The 22,507-nt window shown below is 36.4% G+C and overlaps 1 pseudogene; it reads right to left on the bottom strand.

The window, feature by feature from the left end:
- Positions 1 to 15,767: 15,767 nt before the first annotated feature.
- Positions 15,768 to 15,886, bottom strand: LOC111745896 (annotated as a pseudogene).
- Between the last annotated feature and the right edge of the window lie 6,621 nt (positions 15,887 to 22,507).

Consider the following 22,507-nt stretch of genomic DNA (forward strand, 5'->3'; position numbering starts at 1 on the left):
TTTTGTCCACGTTATTACATATAGCTCTGTCGATTCTAACGTATGTATGGGATTACATTGTAGAAACAAACAAATATATATTTCACTCTGTACATGTTTAATATTTTTGATGTATACCTAAGAAGGATGTGTGCATTTTCAACTTTATGATAAAGTTAATGTCCAAAATTCTGTTGCTAATTGTAGCCTCCTTGCAACAGCACAATGAGAGTTTCTATTGTTTGATGCCCTTCCCGATATTTGGAATTTGCAGACTTTAATTTCTTTTTAGCCTAAGGGCGGCTTGTTTTAACTCAAGAATCTGTATGTGTTTTTGTGTTATGATATGCCTAAGGTCTACCGGTGACCATGGCTTCTTTCTAACACCAAGCACCAGAACGTAGCATCTTGTGGTGAACACCAGGAGCATGCCCCGCTCCCCAGTCAGAGAACAGTATGGGCGCTACAACAGTAAACAGACTTTGGACACGACTGTGAGTGTGATCAATATTCGTTCCCTCTCCTGCATCTGTGGGGCAACGCTTCGCTCAGACCTCAGCGTGATCCCAGGAAACCTGGTGTTTTCACTGGAGGATGCTTGCCTATTGGCGTTGCTCACATTTCCTTGTCCGAGTTTATGAGAATTTTCAACACAACAAAGGCCAGAGTTCCTGTCCATGAAATAGATTACAATCTATCAGTGTAAGAAGGACAATGCAGCTGGTGTAGCACAAGCTTGGTCCTTGTTCATAAACACTCTGCTGGCCTTAGAACACTTGTGACTGACAGCAAGGCATGTTTATACAGCTCCTTCCAAAAATAAAATTGAAGAAAAAAATCAGTACAGTCATAATGTCACAATTTCCCAAACTCAAAAACATAGTGATATTTTTGTTTTCGATTTCGTAAAGCTCCCCATTGAGAAATAAGGTCCCGGATACTAAAGAAAGGGATGGATTCTAAAGAGACGCTACCTAAAATGGAGAGGGAATAATACAAAGTGCGTTTATGTTGCAACTTGTGTTTATGCTACAACAAAGATGAGTAAATTATCATGCTTCCACAAATGAGTGTTTTCTGACATCCAAGAGGAGTGGATTTAAGGGCATCTTTGCTGTTGGCATCTTTATTATTAATTGTTTATCAAAAAAAAAGGATGTATACTGAAAAGAGAGAGGCAGAGGTTGCAAGGAGAGAGATGAAATAAGAACAAGAGAAAATTAATTTGAAGGTCAAATAACATATCCCAGTTACCCTGCCACTTATTTTAGCAGCTGATTCATGCTCGGTACAGTAGGCTGTTCTCCCACACAACAGTGAGAAATGAGAATAGAAAAGATCCACAAGCTAGCGGAGACAGATAAAGAGGGTTAATAAATTGAAGACTTGAAGAAACCTGCATAAATCTATTGTCATGCAGTGGATATAGTTCACATGGAACGATTACTTCAGTCTCTCTCTCTGTCTCTTTTTTCTTTTGCAGTTCAAAGTATTGCTAGTTGAGATATGTGAAGAGATTTATGAAGTGAGAGACATACTCATTTTATTAAGGTTCATCTTTTAATATTAATATTAGTGGAACGCATCCTGGCTATGATACGTTGTTAAATGAGACAAATATAGAAGATATTTCATTCAGTCTCTTTCTTGCAAGCTCCGATGACAAAAGCGACTTCAATCACACATTTTTCAATATGACATCTACCTTGGGCTTAGGACTGTGGGGCTCAGGGTGAGAGCAGGACCTCTAAGGGAGGAATGTTACTTTTTGCTGTTATAGATCTAGCATCTTTTAAAATGAACTGAAGGCAACTTATAATAAAAGTTCCAACTACTATAAAGTGGAAGTTATTAAATTAACCAAAAACATAAAATATTTGGGGAATGATAAAGTGCTAACCTGAGTTATTTTGACCTAGATGCAGTTGAAGAACATGGAGAATTGAGATGAATGTAGACTGGACAGGTGATCTAGAAGGAAGAATACATTTTGAATTGATATAAACATCAAGTTTACTTCATTAAATATTTACTAGGATACTGCCATTATTATTATGAAGTCATGTATCTTTATCGTCATTTGCAGAGACTGAAGGAAGACGGATGTAGATTGGCAAGAGAAGTCAGGATCGTTATATGCTGCTGAGCCAAAGATTTTTATGCTAGACTTAAATCATGTTGAATAAGAGAATCAGATGATAAATCAGTTGCTTTTAATTCTCTTTCCCCAAAGCTCTTTGTCTATGATGCAACATGAGTACTTGTCCTATTGCTGTCACAAGAAGCAGTGTCTGTCTACTTCTGAGACTGATTTAGATAAATCAGTGGTGACATTTGCAAAAACGCAAGGATAATACAGTGAATCAAAGTTACAAACAATAATCCAATAAGAGCAATTTGCTTTCATTTTAGTGGTCTCTCAAATATTGAATGAGATAAGGGGTATGTGGAAGTATAATATCACAGTATTTTTAATATGCATAGTAGCCCTATCTTACCAAAGCATTGTCACATTGACCACACTTCCTTAACTTAGCAACATGTCTGTTGTCACTCACTATTTTGCAAATGAAAAAAAGCACTGCATCGCTATACAATGCAATTCCTCCTTCAAGGCACCATTTTAAATAATCTTGAGAAAATTATTCTTAATTCTGTTTTAAAGATAAGATAACTAAAACTCAGAGAAATTAAAAACTGGGTCCAAATTATACACGTGGTAATGGTAAGGTAGGATTTGAATGTGTGCGTGTGTGTGTGTGTGTGTGTGTGTGTGTATGTGTTTTAGGTTAGTATTATGTTTTTTGTCCACGTTATTACATATAGCTCTGTCGATTCTAACGTATGTATGGGATTACATTGTAGAAACAAACAAATATATATTTCACTCTGTACATGTTTAATATTTTTGATGTATACCTAAGAAGGATGTGTGCATTTTCAACTTTATGATAAAGTTAATGTCCAAAATTCTGTTGCTAATTGTAGCCTCCTTGCAACAGCACAATGAGAGTTTCTATTGTTTGATGCCCTTCCCGATATTTGGAATTTGCAGACTTTAATTTCTTTTTAGCCTAAGGGCGGCTTGTTTTAACTCAAGAATCTGTATGTGTTTTTGTGTTATGATATGCCTAAGGTCTACCGGTGACCATGGCTTCTTTCTAACACCAAGCACCAGAACGTAGCATCTTGTGGTGAACACCAGGAGCATGCCCCGCTCCCCAGTCAGAGAACAGTATGGGCGCTACAACAGTAAACAGACTTTGGACACGACTGTGAGTGTGATCAATATTCGTTCCCTCTCCTGCATCTGTGGGGCAACGCTTCGCTCAGACCTCAGCGTGATCCCAGGAAACCTGGTGTTTTCACTGGAGGATGCTTGCCTATTGGCGTTGCTCACATTTCCTTGTCCGAGTTTATGAGAATTTTCAACACAACAAAGGCCAGAGTTCCTGTCCATGAAATAGATTACAATCTATCAGTGTAAGAAGGACAATGCAGCTGGTGTAGCACAAGCTTGGTCCTTGTTCATAAACACTCTGCTGGCCTTAGAACACTTGTGACTGACAGCAAGGCATGTTTATACAGCTCCTTCCAAAAATAAAATTGAAGAAAAAAATCAGTACAGTCATAATGTCACAATTTCCCAAACTCAAAAACATAGTGATATTTTTGTTTTCGATTTCGTAAAGCTCCCCATTGAGAAATAAGGTCCCGGATACTAAAGAAAGGGATGGATTCTAAATACAGCAAAACCTATGAACCACAGAAAGGATTAAGTTCTCGCCCAGAGACAAAGAGAAGCTGCAGAGATGATTTCCTTAGATTTCTTTAACTCCAGATTCTTTTATTTCATAGAGTACAGGGGCTTGATTGTCAGAGCACATGAAGAAACCCAGCAATAAATCTTAGTCTTCATATTCATCTGAAAATGTATAATTGACTCATCTACATGCACATGCTTAAGAAACGATGCCATCAAGTCAAACCACTTGAGTTTATTCGTCCTATTTATTGACTCATTGGTCAATAAAACGACTTTCTCTCATGATGTTTCTCTCAATACTAGGAAGAAAGTCCAGCATTAAAAAAAAAAAAAAGAAGTCAATAACTTTCAGTGTCACTAAACCAAACTACTCCAGTTACCATTCTGTTTTTAAACTACATTCACTTTTATTTCGATTTTTCATTATTTGAGAAATATATATGTATTGCAGCTTTTAAAAGACAGAAATAAAGAAAATGAAACGCAAAAAATATTTTACTATACCCAATTCCACTGCCTTCTACAAATGTTGTCACTATTTTAAGTTTGGTGTAGATCTTTTCAAACTGTTTTCTATATATTTATTTAGAAGTATTGTATGTGGTTTGCATTTTTAATATTTTTATGTAAGTGACATCATACATAATTCTATACATTATAAACCTATTTATAATGTATGAAATATTTGAAATGTTTATGAAAACATTATAACTTGTTTTCATATGCTTAACATAGCTTAGAAAAATGCAATTATTATAAATCGTATGATAGTCTACAGTGTGGGTATGCTCTGGTTCATTTTACTATCCTCCTAGTAATTAATAGACATTTAGATTGTGGCTAATTTTTGCTACTATACTAACACTCTTACAGTAAATATCCTTTAGTCATATCCTTTGGATGCTTCTTTGTTTTAGAAATTCCCGGATAATTTGCCTATTCGAATTTAACTATTGCATGTATGCATTATTAATTTAACCTGAAGGGCAGAGAAGAGTGGTTATATGTAGTGATTATTGCTAACTTTTGTTCAGTATTAATTGTTTATCAGATACTACTTTAAGTTCCTTACATACATTAACTAAATAACCTTTAAAAACACCCTATAAGGTAGCTATTTTTTGCCTTTTTTTTCAGACAGGGAAACTGAAGCACAGAGAGATTAATTGTGTTGTTAAATGTCATAAAACCAGTGACTAGAAGAACAGATTTGAACCCGTATGTAGTCCTGGAGCCTATGGTCCTAACCGTTATGCCGCACTGCCTCTCAGCGTGACTAAATAAAAGATTAGTAAAGTGGTTCAAGGAAGTTCTTGAGTAATTTCAGTGTCTACATTTGTTTCTGGATGGGGAAAATGCGTGTGGGATGCATATGGTGACACCTGAAGTGAAAAAAAAAGGTTCAGTCCACCCAGATTAACAAAATTAACAAGATTGAAAGAGAAGAGCTAAGGAAACAAGAATCTTTAAAATATTCATATGGATTCCAATGACACAGTTTTATTCTTTACATCTGTGTCCCTAGAAGGTACTTTACCAGCGTTACATTTTAAGGACAATTGAGAATCTCGACTGCATCCAGGAGAAAGGAAAAACAGATTAAATGGATAGAAAGTCAAGTCTAAGAATAAAAGCCGAAGAAATCAGAGTCATTCCATGGCTGTTTGAGTGTTAACTGCAGACATGGTTCTGGTGTAGGCGGCAGGAATGAAGACAAAATGCCCCAAACACAGTTCCTCTAACGATCTGCTCACTACATATTAATGGAGGAAAATCATGGGATAAATACTCGTGGTATGATACAGAGATCATATAAACTTAAAAAACAAATTATATAAAATAGTTATGGGACACCCATTTTGTGCAGGACACTGTCCAAAGAGTCATTTCATTCTCACCAGAAGCCACTTTCATAGCTAAGGAAACAGATGTTCTGAGTTAATAAACAGTATACTAAGACACACAGCTAGCATCTGATTCACCCTTATGTCTGCCTCACTCCAAAGCTCAAATGTTTCTTAGCCACCACCACCCCTTCTCCATTGTTTGAAAAACAGAATATAAATAAAAAACAATTACTCTTTTCAAATAAATGAGGAGTTCTTATAAGAATGGACAGTTAATCTGGGGAAATTTCAGATGAATATGCAGAGGGACTTCAGGTTAGATGAGAAATACTATAAAGAGAAGTATCATTCTAAGAAAGTATATGTAGCTAGGGCTAATACGTGTATGGTTTGCTCTGGAAGACTCAAGTTCATTCTTTGTTAAAATATTGAAATATATCCACATCGTTTGATATATAGCTTATTGTCTTTGGTCCCCTGACTACCTCACAATATCCAGGCCACCCTGGCTCCACCCCTGGTTTATCCCCATCTGTCTCTCCATTATCTAACAATAAATGGTAGAATCATCTAGGACAGCATGCCCCCCACCCCCTCCAGAATCTTCTAGAGCAACTGCCTCCATCCATTCTGATTGGTTGGCTCATGCCATCCATACCAGTTAGTATCATTTTGAATGTGACTCTTGTAGTTAACCTTCTGAGCAGAGAGCTGGATGGTGACCTCGAGGTCCCTCTCACATCCATGTCATTATCTTATGTTACTCAAGAGGGCATCTACAACTCTAGATTACCATCAAGTGCTGAATTCAAGCCAGAGACGTTGTTTTAACAATAATAATAAAAAAAAGAATATTCGCATCATCATTTTGTTTTCTTTCTATTTCTATTAACATGCTTAAAGAATAGTTAGCATATGGATCTGAATCTTATATGAATCCTACACTTTGCCATAATAGAGTCATATGTAAGAGTGATCTATGCAGACCAAAAGAATTTAGTCTGTCTTAAATGCTGAACTATTACAATTGTAATTTGAAATGTATGATAAATATCACACTGATACATATAGGCTATAGAAATAATGCCAGCAAACATGGACAGGCACCTTTAATGTACAAAGTAAGTACCAAACACCATATGATTAGGCTTCCCAATTTGTATTTCTGTTAATCCTGTAATCAGGGAAAAAAGAGTAGCATTGACCTCTGCATTTCTCAATAAATATTCAACTAATAATAATTTTCCTCATTATATCACATTCCATATACAGAGATATGAGGGAGAAAAGAAGATATTAGTTTAAGTAGGCGACATGACCAGAAGCAGCCAGTATAATCCCATAGGGGTTAATTTGTTCATCTGTCTTTCCTCTAAGGCCAGGATTCTTTTTTATAACTCATAAAAGATAAATATTCCCAAAGAGATTGTGGAGGAGAAAGGCAAGTTGGCACAATGGAGCAAACCTTTTAACCATCTTTCAGCTAGGACTTCTGAAGCCCGAAAATCGTCTATTGTTATGTGTTCGTGTGCTCATGCAAACGGTGTTGGGATACATGTCTGTTTGCTGTGGTTAGGAAAAAATGGAGAAAATAAATGCCTGTGAAGTGAAGTTTTAGGCAAACTTGTTCTCTATCCTTCTCAGACAGAGGAGAATAACCATTCCAAAATTCAAGTCCATTCCTGTGCTCGCATCACTATTTACTTACAATTTTTGGCTATATATTTTAGCTCGTTCTTATAATACCATTTACAATGGGTCATTTATATTCCCTCTCACTCATTAGTTCACATCTCCACCCCACTCCCCTTTACAAAAAAGAGTGAAATAAAGAAATTAATTACTTTATCGAAGCGAATCCAGTGAAAACAGAAGTGCACAAAACTGAGTAATCCGAACGCCTGCACATGACAAACTTTCATCTCTCTTACGTGATGCGGCCGATGGCTTTTGGTTCTCTGTATCTCTCTCTGCCCAGTGTGGCAGAAACGATCTTTTTGAAGTGACTAATGTCTTCTGCTTTCTTAAGCTGGGAAGTGGCCCTTTCTATGATATCAGAGCAAAGCCATATTCTCCCAACGCCCTCAAAGCTGCATCCACACAAGAATCTTGTAACTCTGTCTAACCATCCACTGACAGTATGTGGTCAAGAATTGTTTCAAAAGAATATGAGATTAACAAACTCCCAGTTGTCCGTAGTTCTTGATTTTAACCTTGAATTCAAATTATACACTAAGCGTATGACCTCAGTAAGTGATATAAAACTACTTCTTCATGTGGAACAACATGCTATATAACTGGTTTTCAGAATTAATGTTAGGATTAAATGAGATTATTTTAGGAATAGAGTCTAGCATAATGCAAAGTACATGGTAATACTCAATAACAGTATTATTTTTGTTGTCTTAAAAACAACAACGAGAACAACAATTAATATTGATATTTCATTGTCCACTTAACTTCTCAGTAAAAAAAAAAAAAGCAAGGAATTCAGATGTCAAATTAAAAAGTAATGTAGATACCAACTCTGACATTTTTGAGATGAGGAAATTGAGGTTTGAGACCAAATGAATAGTGATCTCAATTTCTGTAATCTTTCAGCTACCACACAGCCAAAATGATCCACTATAATCTAAACACCATTGAAATGATCTGTAAAAACTGTTCCATTCTGAACAGCTTTCTTGGGCTGCTTATGAAACATCTAGGTCACACTCTCTCATAGCCATCCAGCCCTGGTCAAGATGAGCTCAAAGACATCAAGCTCCTTTGAATTTTAGCTAGAGCAAGCCATCTTCCATTAAGTAAAATCAAAAGCTACAGAAAAAGATTATACAAATCTAAGTTTTTAATTTGTTATTTTAAATTTAAATTTTAAATTATTGTTTTGTATAACTCAAACAAGTTTTTTCCTATTGCGAAATCTATATAGGCCAATATTGGAATCTCAAATCTTTTCTGAAGTCATTCAAAGACGACTAGTTACCGTATGCTTTAGTTACCCGTCGAAAAAAAAGTTATGTTTCTTCAGATCACACATACTTATATGCACTCACACAACTGCCACACGTATGAACTCACACATGTGCACATACACTCGTGCATATTTATACCCATATAACATGCATCATACACACACATGGTCACACATATTCACACAGTTATTATGTGTTGATTTTTCTAGAGCTACTGGAAAATGTAGAACAAAATCTATGGTCTATATCTGGCACAAATATAAAATGTTTTGGTGTCTATTTTCATATGTGTAAATATGAGCCTTAGTCTCATCTTCAAACTTGATGTTTGGACCTGATTCTCCCTGGTATTTATTGTTTTTTTCATTTTTATTATACATAATTGTATAAACTTCTTTAGTCCTGTGTCACAAAACAGATGAATGAATGAAGACGATTTGTGAAGATAAAGCTTTAGTCAGACAGCATTTAACTCTTGGTGTTCTGAAAAGACCACTTTCAATAGAAAAAGGAAGGCATTTCCCCTGTCTTTTATTTTATTATTATAATAGGAGTCTGTTGTCTTTGTATAGAGGCCCATTCATGTAGAATGAAGAGAACCCAATTGATTCACTTTGAGAACAAACAAACAAACAAACCAGTGGTCTTTCCTCCGATTAGCACATCTACTCATTAGCTGAGCAAACTACATCGAATCTCCAGGATATCCGAGGTTGTTGTTTCCAAGATTAGTGATTCTCGAGCTAAGCTCTCTTAAGTTCCTTCCAGGTCTATTTAAGAGTCGGTAATTTTACCCCAGTATCCTGCTTCTAAGCCAGGACTTTAGTTCATAGATGAAGACAAAAATAATTTCTGTACAGAGCATGACACATGCAACTCTCATTTCAGGAAGGACAAATGTTCTTCACACTTGAAGCTATGTGTGATTTGTTAATGTCTCAATATACGTTTACTGTCCAAAATTACAGTGGAAGGGATTTAAAACAAACCTTGGGAGTGACTACCTGATTCTGCTTGTTTCTCAGTGAGAGCCTGAACTGTTTGAGATGTGCCTACTCTCTTGTAGGAGCTGGCTTGAGCACAGGTTTACACAGAATCAAAGAAGTGAAATGATGGTCTCTCGAGTCCTTCTACTTCTGTAATTATTTTTTCTAATATGTCTTCATTTTTCCCCTTACTATTAAAAAAATATAATATTGCTACTGGTTCACTTAAGGGAAGACTGTGTAAACTTACAGCCTACTCTAAGACACTGTTGTCTGAGTCTGTTCAACAGCTATTTTAAATCTTTTTCTCTTTACGAGGACAATTGAAGATCTGCACCTCTTTTTGGGTGGGCACCCAAAGCAGAAGACGATATAGATGGTTCTTCACAAAAAAAAGCATGAGCTTGTGTGTTCATGAACACTCAGAGAGCAGCGACTGAGCCCCAGGCATGTTATAAATAGGAAAACAGCTCTAGGGGGTAGTTTATTCTAGAAATAAAAGGGAAGTGGCTCCATTCTTGCAACTGTAAGGAGCCTTGACACCAGACAGATTTTCTCTTTAAGGTCTTTTATTAAAAGCTACCTCATTCTTCCACTCTCCGCCTCCCATTTTCTTTTTCTTATCTAAGACAAATCCTAAAGCTAAACAAGTAATATGAGACTCAGAAAGAAACACAGAAGCATATACATTATGAAGGCAATGTTGATTCAGAATCTGGTGCTGTTTTACCAAGTTTACCCAGTCTTTCTGTGCGTGTTAGAACAAGTTTCACATTTCTAAAACACAGCGGTAACCTTTCAGTCGCTGGAATGGTATTGCCCATTCAAGGCTGTGCCATCTTATACCAGCCCATCCTTATCTCTTGATCAGTCTGATTAACCAGCCAGTGTGGTGGAACCTAATGGGAGAAAAGCATGGCTGAGAACCCAAATTCTAGCTATGGGATCTGCTCATATGCGTCTGTCATTTCATTCCCCAAACCCATGTTATTCCTTAAGGGAGCTAGGAGAACTCCTTGTTCCTGGGAACAAAAATAATAAAATGAAAATCAGTCAGTCCCTACCTTCGAGACTTGATCATAATGATACGAATTTTACGTAACACCTAATCTTTCCCTTCAGTTTCAAGAATGACACAATACTAAGTCCATTCCTTTCTTCACAGTGCAATGCCCTATTAATGTCTATTTGATGTGGTATGTCATCTGTTCTCAGATCCTCCCTTCTTCATTCCCTTTCCTCCTCTTCGATGAATCTTTTAGCACCTCTTAGTCCTTCCATGCTAATTTTAAAAATAAATATGAGTCAAATTAATTGCACTCTGAAAATATTATGATCACTAGAAGTCATTGGGATTGCCACACACCACATCTGGGAATTAATGGTTCGGGTGTGGGGGGCGTTAAGGCCAAATCAGGTCTACCTGTTATTTTTGTATGTCTCATGAGCAAAGAATGTTTTTACATTTTAAATGATATTGAAAACTCAAAAGGAGACAATCTCTTAAGATATGAAAACTGAATGAAATTCAAAGATCCACATGCATAAATGAAGTTTATCGGAGCATTGTCCTGCTTATTTATTTGTGGATTGTCTGGGGCTGCTTTTCTGCAGTGGCAGCAAAGACTACATGGCCCCCCAAAATTAAAATAGTTACTAGCTCATCCTTCAAAGAACAGTTTTGTCAGCCACCAGTTTAGAGTTTCACCTTTATTTGACCATTTAAGTTTGATATCTCTGAAAAACAAGAGTTAAGAATCTGTAGGCATCATGGAATTTAAAATTACTTACTTCAGCTGCAAAATTCTCTCATATTTCTGATGTGTCTCCAGAGACAAGCTGAGCTTTAAGGCGGTACAGAAAGTCGAGGGCATGTTTTGCGTCTGCAGATGCCTGGAAGTTAGGTAGAAAGAGGATAATATGGACATTCCGAGGTCAGAATGAGTTTGCTCTGAAACTGTGATTAAGTCTTCCTCAGTTGAAAACTCCAGTATTTGAAAGATTCATCTCTCTCCTCACGCTATCTGTGTTCTCTTGAAAAAGGTTTACTTATAATCATTTTCTTTGGAGAATAGAATAATAACTTTCACACAGGAGAACATCTCTTTATTTAATTCCCCGCCTTTTCTCCTATTGTGTACAGTATTCATTATCTCACGTTGTTTTACAAATTATCACAAACTTAGCAACTTAAAACAATACACATTTATTATGTCACCATTTCTGTGGGTCACGCTTTCACACATAGCTTAGTTGGATCCTCTGCTTCAGGATCTCAAAAGGCTGCAATTAAAGTGTTGGCTGGGGCTGAAGTCTAATCTCAGGGCACAGCTGGGGAAGGATCCTATTTCATACATTCATGGTCACTGGCAGAATTAAATTGCTTGTGACCTATTAGACTGGGGTCCTCATTTTCTTGCAGGCTATTGACCAGAGGCTACAACCACTTACTTGTCACATGGGCCTTTCTGTTGAGCAGCTTACTATATAGCAGCTTGCTTTATCAAAGCTAGCAATGGGCAGCATCTCTATCTAACGAGACAGGTTATTATCTTACGTAATATAATTATGGAAGTGACATCTTATGACATTTTCCATGTCCTGGTAGTTAGAATTGTGTTACAGTTTTTGCCAACATTCAAGGGGAGAGGAGTACACAGGGATGCAAGGACCAAGAGCGGGAACAGTTGGAAACCATCTTAGAAACTGTCACCAACATGGATATAAATTATTTTTGTTTCTGTCTGTAGGTTAACCAGGAATGTCCTCAATGAAATGTATATAAGTGCGATGATTATAAGAAAAGACCCAAAGAGAACTAGTGATGTTCATTTCCCCTTTGTCTGATGAAAGTTGGTCTTTTACTATTTTTAAGAATTAAAAATAAAATACTATTCTTCTAGAGTTAAAGTTGGCCTCGCGGACCCTAACTTGTCTTTCTTAGTTCTGTCATACCACTGTGCGTCCTTCTACCCAGCACTTACACTGATTGACAGACATCTGTTGGCACATCTGGCTCCCTCACCCTATTTTGAGTTCCTAGAGGTCAGAGTCCTCAGTCCGATCATTGCAACCCTGTCTGACACAAAATGACTCTCCATAAGTGTTTGCTGAATGTGTAAGTGAATGAACAAATAAATGATTTTAAAAACGTTCCATATGTCTCTCCTCTTTGATATAATCTTTACAATACTCTAGCACGATGAGGAAGTAATGTCTTCATGTATTTATTTTATATATTCTTCATATAAATTCATATATATGTATATATACATATATACATGTATGTATATATATATGTATGTATACATACATATATACATATGAATGTATGTGCACGCGCGCGCGCGCGCGCACACACACACACACACACACACACACACACACACATTTTCCCAAACATTGCATACTTAAAACCTAGAGCTTACAGAAGTTTTTCAGGGCCAGAATTTAAAAACAGTGTTTTTTATTTAAATTCCTTATTCTTTCTCTGCAACCTGATTTTGACCTTGTCTTTGAAATGTTGACCAACTGACCTTGATTCCAAAGTCTATGTAGGTGAAACAACATGCTCCCCCTCTAAAGTATAGTACAAAGAAGTAGGAAAGGGCCACAGGACATCTGGCCAAAGAGTTCTTTGATGGAGACGGGGGTGGGGGTGGGGAGGAAGAATGGAAGCACTTTGAGTTTTGGGGTTTTTTTTTATAGTTAGAATCCAGAATGTCCTGAAATGTACTAAAAAGAAATTCATTTTAGCAGCCCCTTTGCTGGGGCAAGGAATGCTGATTTAAAAAAAAGAAAGAAAAAACTTGGGAGAGAATGTTTTGGTGAACTTGTATGCTGTACCATAAATATTTTTGCTAAAATTATAGAATTGTCTGTTTCCTTTCAACTTGCATCAGGGCCCAAACAAGAGCGATGAGTTTTTAATGTGGAAATTTCACACACACATTTCTGCTTCTTTCTTTTCTTCTTCAATTTTGCCAAGTATCATTTTATGTTTAGTAAAAATTGATTTATTGGTGTTTTTTTGGCCTACCTGTTGTGTTTTGCAAATCTTTACCAAATTCAGGGACACAACCATCAGTTTGCAAACTTGTTTTGTTGTAGCCAAAAAAAGGTTTATTAGATTCAGGCTGAATTATTTATTGTACCGAATGATTTCCACATAGCCGAAAGCCCAATCTTTCTCTTTTCCTCCATTCATTCTTTGAAATTAAAAAATAATAAAAATTAACGAGAGTGCAATGTGTTCTGTTCCTCAGGATACAGAAGAGAGACTGTCTGATGTGCTGCTGTTTGGGAACTACAAAATACTGGAAATTGTCTTTGTGAATGGCCTGAGAAAGGAAGCTCTTGTAGCTTGATATTTTTCGCCCCCAGTGAAATGTCAGTAAGGCAGAAAAGAGAACCTAACAGGACAATCTGTGAAAGCAAATACGCTCCTCTTTGGTAACTGTACATAGTATGGGTAGGTGCTGAGAAGCACTGCTGCCTTAAGTGGCAGGTGCTGTGACCAGGGCCACTTTCCCTGGCCTCCACACTGTGGTTTTACCCTCTGTGGAGAGACTTCAGATGTGGTTTCAATCCCATCAAGTGTAATTGACATGAACGCTTGCTGGGTCAACACCCCGATAATAAATATATCTAGCAGCACCTCCTTCTCCCTGGGCATTGCCAAGAATAGTCCAGTCCAGCACAGAGTGAGTTTGTTCCAAGTGCTCATCAAACATAATTTTCACTTGTTTTCAAGCTGCCAACTCCTAGAAGGACCATCTCCTGTGCAAGTAAGTTTCTTGAGCTGCCTGTTCAGTGGCACACGTCTTTGCTTTACATCAGCACAACTTGAGCTGTATTGATCATCCAATGGACTATCTTATGTTCAATAGCACATGTTGAGCAAGTCAGGAACCTCCTAATGTTGGTGAAGAAGAAATTTAAAGTTATTAACCCATGGAAATTGGTAAGGCATCAATAGGGACGGCTGTTATGGGTTGAGTTGTGCCCCTCCACATTTATACAGTCCTCTGAATGGGACTGTATTTGAACGTAGGGTCTTTAAAGAGGTAATTAAGGTAAATAAGACCATTGGGGTGGGCCCTAATCCTCATCAGAAGAAGAGATTAGAACACAGAAAACGCAGAGCAGAGGATGACCATGCGAAGACACAAAGAGAAGATAGACATCTACAAGCCAAGGAGAGAGAAGAAACCAATCTCGCTGATACCCTGATCTCAGCCTTGTAGCCTCCAGAAAGGTGAGAAAACAGATTCTTTAAACCACCCATTCTGTAGTAACTTGTTATGGAAGCACTAGCAAACTGATTCAGGAAGTTAGTCTTCTAGTGAAGTTGGCCTTTTCAGGCAGAATTATTCTTTCTGGGTAAAATGCAAGTTAAACCTCATTTAGATATGGCATGTGGCCTTTTTTTTCGATAGCATGGTTTATTTGTGTAAGTGACATGACATGTGTCCCCTTGACTTTCTGTTGTTTACCCCAGCATCAGGACTGTATACCGACTTACAGAAAAGCATTCACAGAAGGTCTAGAGGACAATTTCCTTTGAAGAGATTATGTTGATAAAAGTAAGAACTATCTAGGGGTGAAAGAACCATTGTTTTAATACCTGCATGGATAAGCCTAAGTTATACTAACCAAGAGTCCTTTCTTTTACATAAAGATGGCTCCTCGATATAGTAGAAAAGGCATTAAATTGGAAATTGATAAAATATATGAAATCCCTTAAAGACCATGAAGTTCTATACAAATGCAGTCTGATCTTTAGAATAACGTTGGGATATTAGTGGACCTGGTATTTTCATTGTCATTTTTTCAGCTAAGGAGACAGAGACTCAAAGAATTTAAGAGATGTATAAATTAAGTATTTGAACCTCAAACTCAGGTCTTCTGATTTGCAAGTCTATTCATTTTCTATTCCTCCACACTGACCCTGCATTTTTAGTACATTCAGTGAGGAAATGAACAAAAAGCATGTAGGATATGTCAGTCATAGAAAATAGTAATGACAGGTGAGGTTGATATTGTGATTGTAGTAAAAATTCAATGTGGAAGCAAGATATTTGTGAATGACTGGTTAGGTTTAGTTCGTATCTTTTTCTTTTTTTTTTTTTAGACGAGGCAACCCTTGGTTGACCTCACAGATTGCAAAGACCTTGTCAGCTTACAATCCTTTATTTATTTATTTATTTATTTACACCTACAGCACCTGGTCTTCCTAGGTGGTCTCCCATCCAAGTACTAACCAGGCCCGAACCTGCTTAGCTTCCAAGATCAGACAGGATCGGGCATGTTCAGGGTGGCATGGCCATAGACTAGTTTATTTCTTGAGAGATTTTAACTCTATTATTTCTTTTGATAGTCATTCTTGATAATAAATCATAGGAAATGCACTCATCTATTTTATTAAAGAGTACAGTACGATATGCATAATTTGTATTCTATTATATTTATTAGTTATGATATCATTCCATTTTTAAATTTGTATCATAGTCTAGGCCATTGTGGAAACGTAGGCGATAGTTTAAAGTTATTCCGACCTAGAGTTCTACCTGAAGTAAGCCACTTTGATTTAAGAAAATTAGCAAATACTTGCAGGCACTTTGTACTCGATGAAATTTGAGGAGATTTATTTTTCCATTAAATGGGTATATACTGAGAATGTATTACATTCCTGGTCCTATGATAAGAAACAAAAAACTGTCTAACAAAAAAGCCTTACGTATTTCAGGTTTGATATGAGTGCACTCCTAATAACATTTTATTGAAATTTAAGTGTCTTATAGCAGCATAGAGTTGGGTCATATTTTTAAACCCATTTTGACAATTGCTTTTTCATTGGTATATTTAGGCATTTACATTTCATGAAATTGTGGATGTATTTAGAGTTAGGTCTATCGTTTTTAAATTTTTCCATTTCTTCCCTCCATTTCCTTCCCTCCCCCTGTTGGCCCTTTCCTACTTTCTATTAGGTTATTTGGACCAGCACTCCATTTTTTGGTTTCCATTTTAATGTATCTATTGAGATTTTGATTATACTTTTTTGAGTAATTTTAATGACTACTCTAGAAATTACAATATGCATACTTAACTTGCGTCAATCTACTTGGAATCAAAATTTTACCACTTCGATCTGACTATAGAAACCTTGTTACCATAAGATCTTTTTGTCTCTTTCCCTTTGGGCTATGTTCGTCACATGTACCTCTACATACTTGAAAAACTCCATCAGACATTGCCATAATTTTTGTTTTTCTACTTTGAAGAACTCAAGAGGATAAAAATAGTCTGTTATTTTTACCCAGATATTTACCATTTTTGTTGTTCTTATTACGTTCCAAATGTTCCAAACTTCTGTCTGGTATCATTTCCCTTTTGTCTCGAGAACTTTATCTGGCAATTATTTTAGAGCAGATCTGCTGGTAACGCCTTGTCTCAGTTTTCCTTCATCTGAGAATGTCTTTATTTCACCTTCATTGTTGGAGGATATTTTTACTGAAAATAGAATTTCAGATTGACAATTATATCCTTTCATCATTTCGAAACGTTATGCTATTTCTCTCTGGTCTTTGTGGTATCTGATGAGAAGGCTAAAGGAATTCGATCAATATTCCCTATAGATAATGCATTGTTTTGCTCTGGAGACTTTCAAGATTTTTTTTCCTAAATTTTCAGCAACTTGGTTATGATGCATCTGGGCATGAATTCGTTTATCCTCGTGACAGGTCACTCAGTTTTTTAAAACTGTGCAGTTGTTCTTTTGCCAAATTGGAAAGTTGTCAGCTATTGTGTTTTTAAAATACATATTTATATTTTTCATCATTGCTTTCTTTCTCATTTCTTTCTGATAATCTAATGACACGAATATTGGACTTCGTTGTCGTCCTGCATTTTCTCAATCCTTTTTCTCTCTAATATTCAGATTGGATCATTTTTATTGGTTTATATTTAAATTCATTGACTCTCTCTCTGTCATCTCCAAATTGTCACTGAGCCCATCCAGTGAGTCGTTTTAGCTTTTAATTTCAGTTATTGTGTTTTTCAGTTCTAAAATTTCCATTAAGTTCTTCTTTATATCTTCTATTTCTTTGCTGAGACTATATTTCTATTCATTTCAGAGTGTTTGTAACTTCTCGTTAGAGAATTTGTATAACAGATGGTTTAAAATATGTCTCAGATAATTCTAATATTGGTGTCATCTTAGCGGTGGCATCTGTCAATTAACTTTTCCCATGCGAATTGAGATTTCCTAACTGGAGTATGCTGAGTTATTTTGATTTGTATGCTGCCCATTTTGAACATTATGTAATGAGACCTTGAATCTTTTCTTTCACTTATTTCCCCGTTCGCCCCGAGAATACTTGCCTGAGACACTTGTAGCTGCATCATTTACCCTGAGATAACTTCCAAATTTTGCCATGAAATAGCTCACTTTTATTATTATTTTCACGTCATTTTAATATATTGATAGTCTTTGGAAACAAATGACATCATTCTATTTATAGCATTCTGGTTTTAGTAGTGGTATTCGATCTATAAAATATAGTCAATCTCGGTCGCTGAAAATGTCAAATCCTAGAAAACGCAGCATTCCTACCTGTGATGCTAACATTGTTAGCTGAAGATCCATTTGATGGATCCAATTTAGGTATGCATTTCTGTTATATTTGGGTTAAAGACAAGTTCTGTTTAGAAATAACTCCAAGAAGTGTTTATATTTTATTTTCACATCGAAAACCAGTCAGATTTGCTTCCGTCTCAAAGAGGGTGTTTATATAAAATTAAATTAACGCCGGTAGTGAGCTGCACTATTTTTTTCTAAATGGGAAATAGGTTAATCCTATGAAAAATGTTGATATTTTTGTTGACCTAGAAAATTAACCTAGTTAGTTCAAGCTGACAATTCTAAGCCACCTTCTACAGGCGATGGTTCTAAAGTCAATTCAGTTTTCAGAGTCTTTGAAGTGCTATTTGGATGTCCTGGGTGTGTGGTGGCTTGGTTCATTCTCAGAGAGCTATATGACTAGGATAAGATCCATGAAAACACAGGTCCTGGTTATTCTGGAAGTTCACAGTTTTATGGGATTGCTTTCCTGAGCTCTAAGCTCTCTGTGGTCTTCTCTCTACTTTTGGTTTTGGCTTTCGTTTATCCCCTCCGAGTCTCAGCTTTTTAATCCACCAGCCAGAGAGCTGAGACTTTAATTTCTCTCCTCTTCCGTGCTCATTCACATCTGGGACAATAGCAAAAGAGAAGAAAATGCAAAGAGGGATCGACCCTACCCTCTTGGGATAAGAGTATACCAATCAGAGAAAAGTGTTCCTCTCTGAGAGCTTTGGTTCTCACTGGCCTCCACTGCCACTACAGGGCTGCAACACGAAGACATGAAGACAAGAGAAAAGGAAACACACACAGGGATTTCTGTACTCACTCACTGTTCGTTCTCTTCCCTTTACAAGAGCCAGGTCTGGAGGGCTATTCTCTAGCTCTCTCTGTGCCAATGCCTACTCTGTTTTGCAGGCTATATTACATTCGGGTTTGACCGGTTGGAAGAAAAAAAACTTGTAAAATCACTATAGGTTCCATGGTACATTGAATTTATTGACTTCCTCTCACCCCAATTTATCTTCTTCTCTTGACTTTTCATGGTTTTCAAATAACTGCTCCATATAATCTGTTCAAGGTTTGTAGCTACATTACAGATTTAAAAAAAAAATAGAGTGTTATGTATTTACTCCATCTTACCTGGAACCAGAAACTTAGTAGAAATTTAAATGGATTTCAAACTATTTTGTGGATGGAGGGGGCTGATGTATTTTCAAAATTTGATGTTATATTCAGTTTATACGGTAGAGCAGGTTAGTTTATACGAGTTACATAAATCTTGGTGATCATGATTCACACAGCTGTGAGAGATAAAGTATAGCAGACACTGTCAACGCCCCACCTGTGTAACCTCAGCATTCACCTTACGTTACTGTAAGCACCTGAGATTCTCTGCACAAAGGTGCTATTAAGCTCGCATGCATGGCCAGCTGGGAGCGCCAGAAAAGTAATTGTCCCCAGAATCATACTTCAGCAATGACAGAAGTGAGAGGGTAAATACCCACAGCTCTTTTTCTCCCTGGATGAACTAGATCAAAAGTATTCTAAACCAGCCTCCTAGAGTTTTCCTGCAAAACTGAAATCCAATTGCCTGTAGTGAAAATAAGCTAAATAATATACTTTATCGATTTCTTTTTTTCTCATCTCTTTTTCTCCCCTACTAATGTTTCTTGGAAATAAATACCTTCCAAATAAACTATATAGACTTAAAACTTTGACTCAGGAAACACTTGACACTGAGGAGATCCAAACTATGACTAATTTGAATAGGTTTTTCAAAAGAAAAGTTTCATATTAACTCAAACCAATTTTTAATTATAATATTATGGATAACCCAGGTAAAATAATTGGATAGTCTTTCAGGAAAATAAGGAATATTCCTACTTTATAGATGTTAAGAAGTTTTGGTGACATGAAGATTTTTATAGATAATTAAAATACAAAATAATTCCATTTGCATCAGAAACAAGAACGTAAGTCCCGATACATTGATATCCTGATATATATCCTGATATATGTCATGATATCAATATATTGATAAAAAGAAAACTATTTACCATAGATACATCAGTTACAAAGGTTACAAAGTAGCACAGTGTGGTGGAGAAGCCGAAGGTTTAGAATTTAGATACCTTGTTTGGTTGTATGTCCTTGGGCGTATTATTTCATTTCTCTGATAGTAATTTTATTCATTTATAAAGCCAGAATATTGGACTTGAAAAGAATTTCATAGTCTTTGGCTCATCTATTTCTATTAGGTTTAGGTGTGCATTTCTATTAGTGAACTGCTGAGATCATCATGCGTGTGAGTATCTGTGACTACCAAGGGTCAGTAATCCCTGGGATTACTAAACACCTTGCCATCCTGTTGTCCTGCAAGTCTATCTAAAGGTGACAAAAGAAATTATTTCACAAATAACTAGGGCAAAACCAGAATTAAGGCAGAATAGTATTGATCAAAGCACACTTAAGTAATACGATTATAGGATTAAGAACAGCCAAGGAGAAAGTAAGGGGGAATAAACAAATAAAGGTGGTAAAATACCTTCTTATAAACATTTTCTCTGGTTTATTTAAGGTGATTTTGCAGAAAAATCCTTTAAAGCACCTCAATCTTTTTGGCACCAGAAACCGGTGCTCCTATAAGAATCTAATGCCTGATGATGTGAAATGGAGCTGAGCTGGTGATGCTAGCGCTGGGGAGTGGCTGCAAATACAGATGAAGCTTTGCTGGCTCACCCGCAGCTCACCTTCTGGTGCGCCACCCGGTCACTGACTAGCCACGGACTGGTACCAGTATGCAACCCGGGGTTTGGGGACCCCTGCCTTAAAGCATGTTATAGTTCATAAGTGACTCAGCTACAGACAAGAAATACTGTCACTGTCATTGCTAATGAGTGAATAGTGAATCAAGTCATTGAAGTCATCACATCTTGTAAATATTCTGGGTCCAAGTACAGAACATAAGAGTGAATAAAGCTGTGGGCATTGTCAAGCAAAACGACAATCTACACAAAGATGACAACTGCTACAACAGCCCAAGAAGAGACAGGTACACTGAGTTTGAGAGAGAGAAAGAAGGCCAACACGAAAGGTGAGGTGAGAAATGGGAAAGTTCATATGACAAGGGGTCAGAGAGGTAGGCAGGATCTGGGTCAGGTAGGACCTTATAATTCGAGATTTTGTTCCAATTCCCGTTGAAGAACATTTGGAGTATATTAAGGCAAGGGCTGACATGACCGGATGTTTGAAAGCTCATTCTGGATATTGTATGAACAAAAATGGATTATAGTTCTGTGTCCTCTTTAACTCTATTATCTTTAGTTGAGTACTTGCTTCATATCAGACACTGTGTTAGAAGCTTTGAATGCAAAGATGAGTGAGTTTCAGAGGTTCATAGTCAAAGGGGCAAAGTAAGTGTATGATCAGAGAATAACAATTTAGGATAAGAACTATTTGTTGTTGTATGAGCTCCAAAAAAACTTTACTATGGTCACTGAGATTTGAATTTCATATAATTTTTTAATTAAATTTTTTTGGGGTGACATTAGTTAATAAAATTGTCTAGCTTTCACGTGTACAATTCAATAATATGTCATATGTATATTGCATTGTGTGTTTACCACCCGATATCACCACTCTTATTCTATATAGTGTTGGAAGTCCTAGCTAAAGAAATCAAGCAAGAGAAAGAAATCCAAATTGGGAATAAAGAAGTCATATTTTCACTTTTATCAGATGACATGTTTATATAGTAAACCCCGAAAACTCCACTAAAAAACTATTAGAAGCGACAAACAAATACAGTAAAGTTTCAGGATACAAAATCAACGTACAAAAATCCAGAGTATTTCTATACATGAACAATGAATTTTCAGGAAATAAAACAATTCCTTTTGCAATTTTAACAAAAAGGATACTTAGGAATAAACCTAATAAAGCCTATAAAGAATCTATTCACTGAAAACTATAAGACATTATCAAAAGAAATTGAAGAAGACACAAAGAAATACAAAGGTATTTCATGTTCATGAAGAAGGACAATCTAAAGCATGTAAATAATTACCCCCCAAATAAATCTCTTCTTTAATGATTTGTGTTTGTGTCATTCGCATCCCTAACATCGGAATCATCTTTACTTTTACAGATTCGCCCACACTATATTATGATAGAATCTTGGGTGAGATTTAGGAAGGAGATAAGAAAACGAGAAGTTATGGTCTCACACCCATTCATTCTTTCCCTTCCTTCTGAAGCATAAACATGGAAATTTAAGAATTCATTACATTTTATCTGGAAGAGTAGTAGTTGTATCAATAGTCATAATAGTAGAC

The sequence above is a fragment of the Pteropus vampyrus genome, unplaced genomic scaffold (assembly GCF_000151845.1).
Source record: "Pteropus vampyrus isolate Shadow unplaced genomic scaffold, Pvam_2.0 Scaffold169, whole genome shotgun sequence".
Taxonomy (NCBI): domain Eukaryota; kingdom Metazoa; phylum Chordata; class Mammalia; order Chiroptera; family Pteropodidae; genus Pteropus; species Pteropus vampyrus.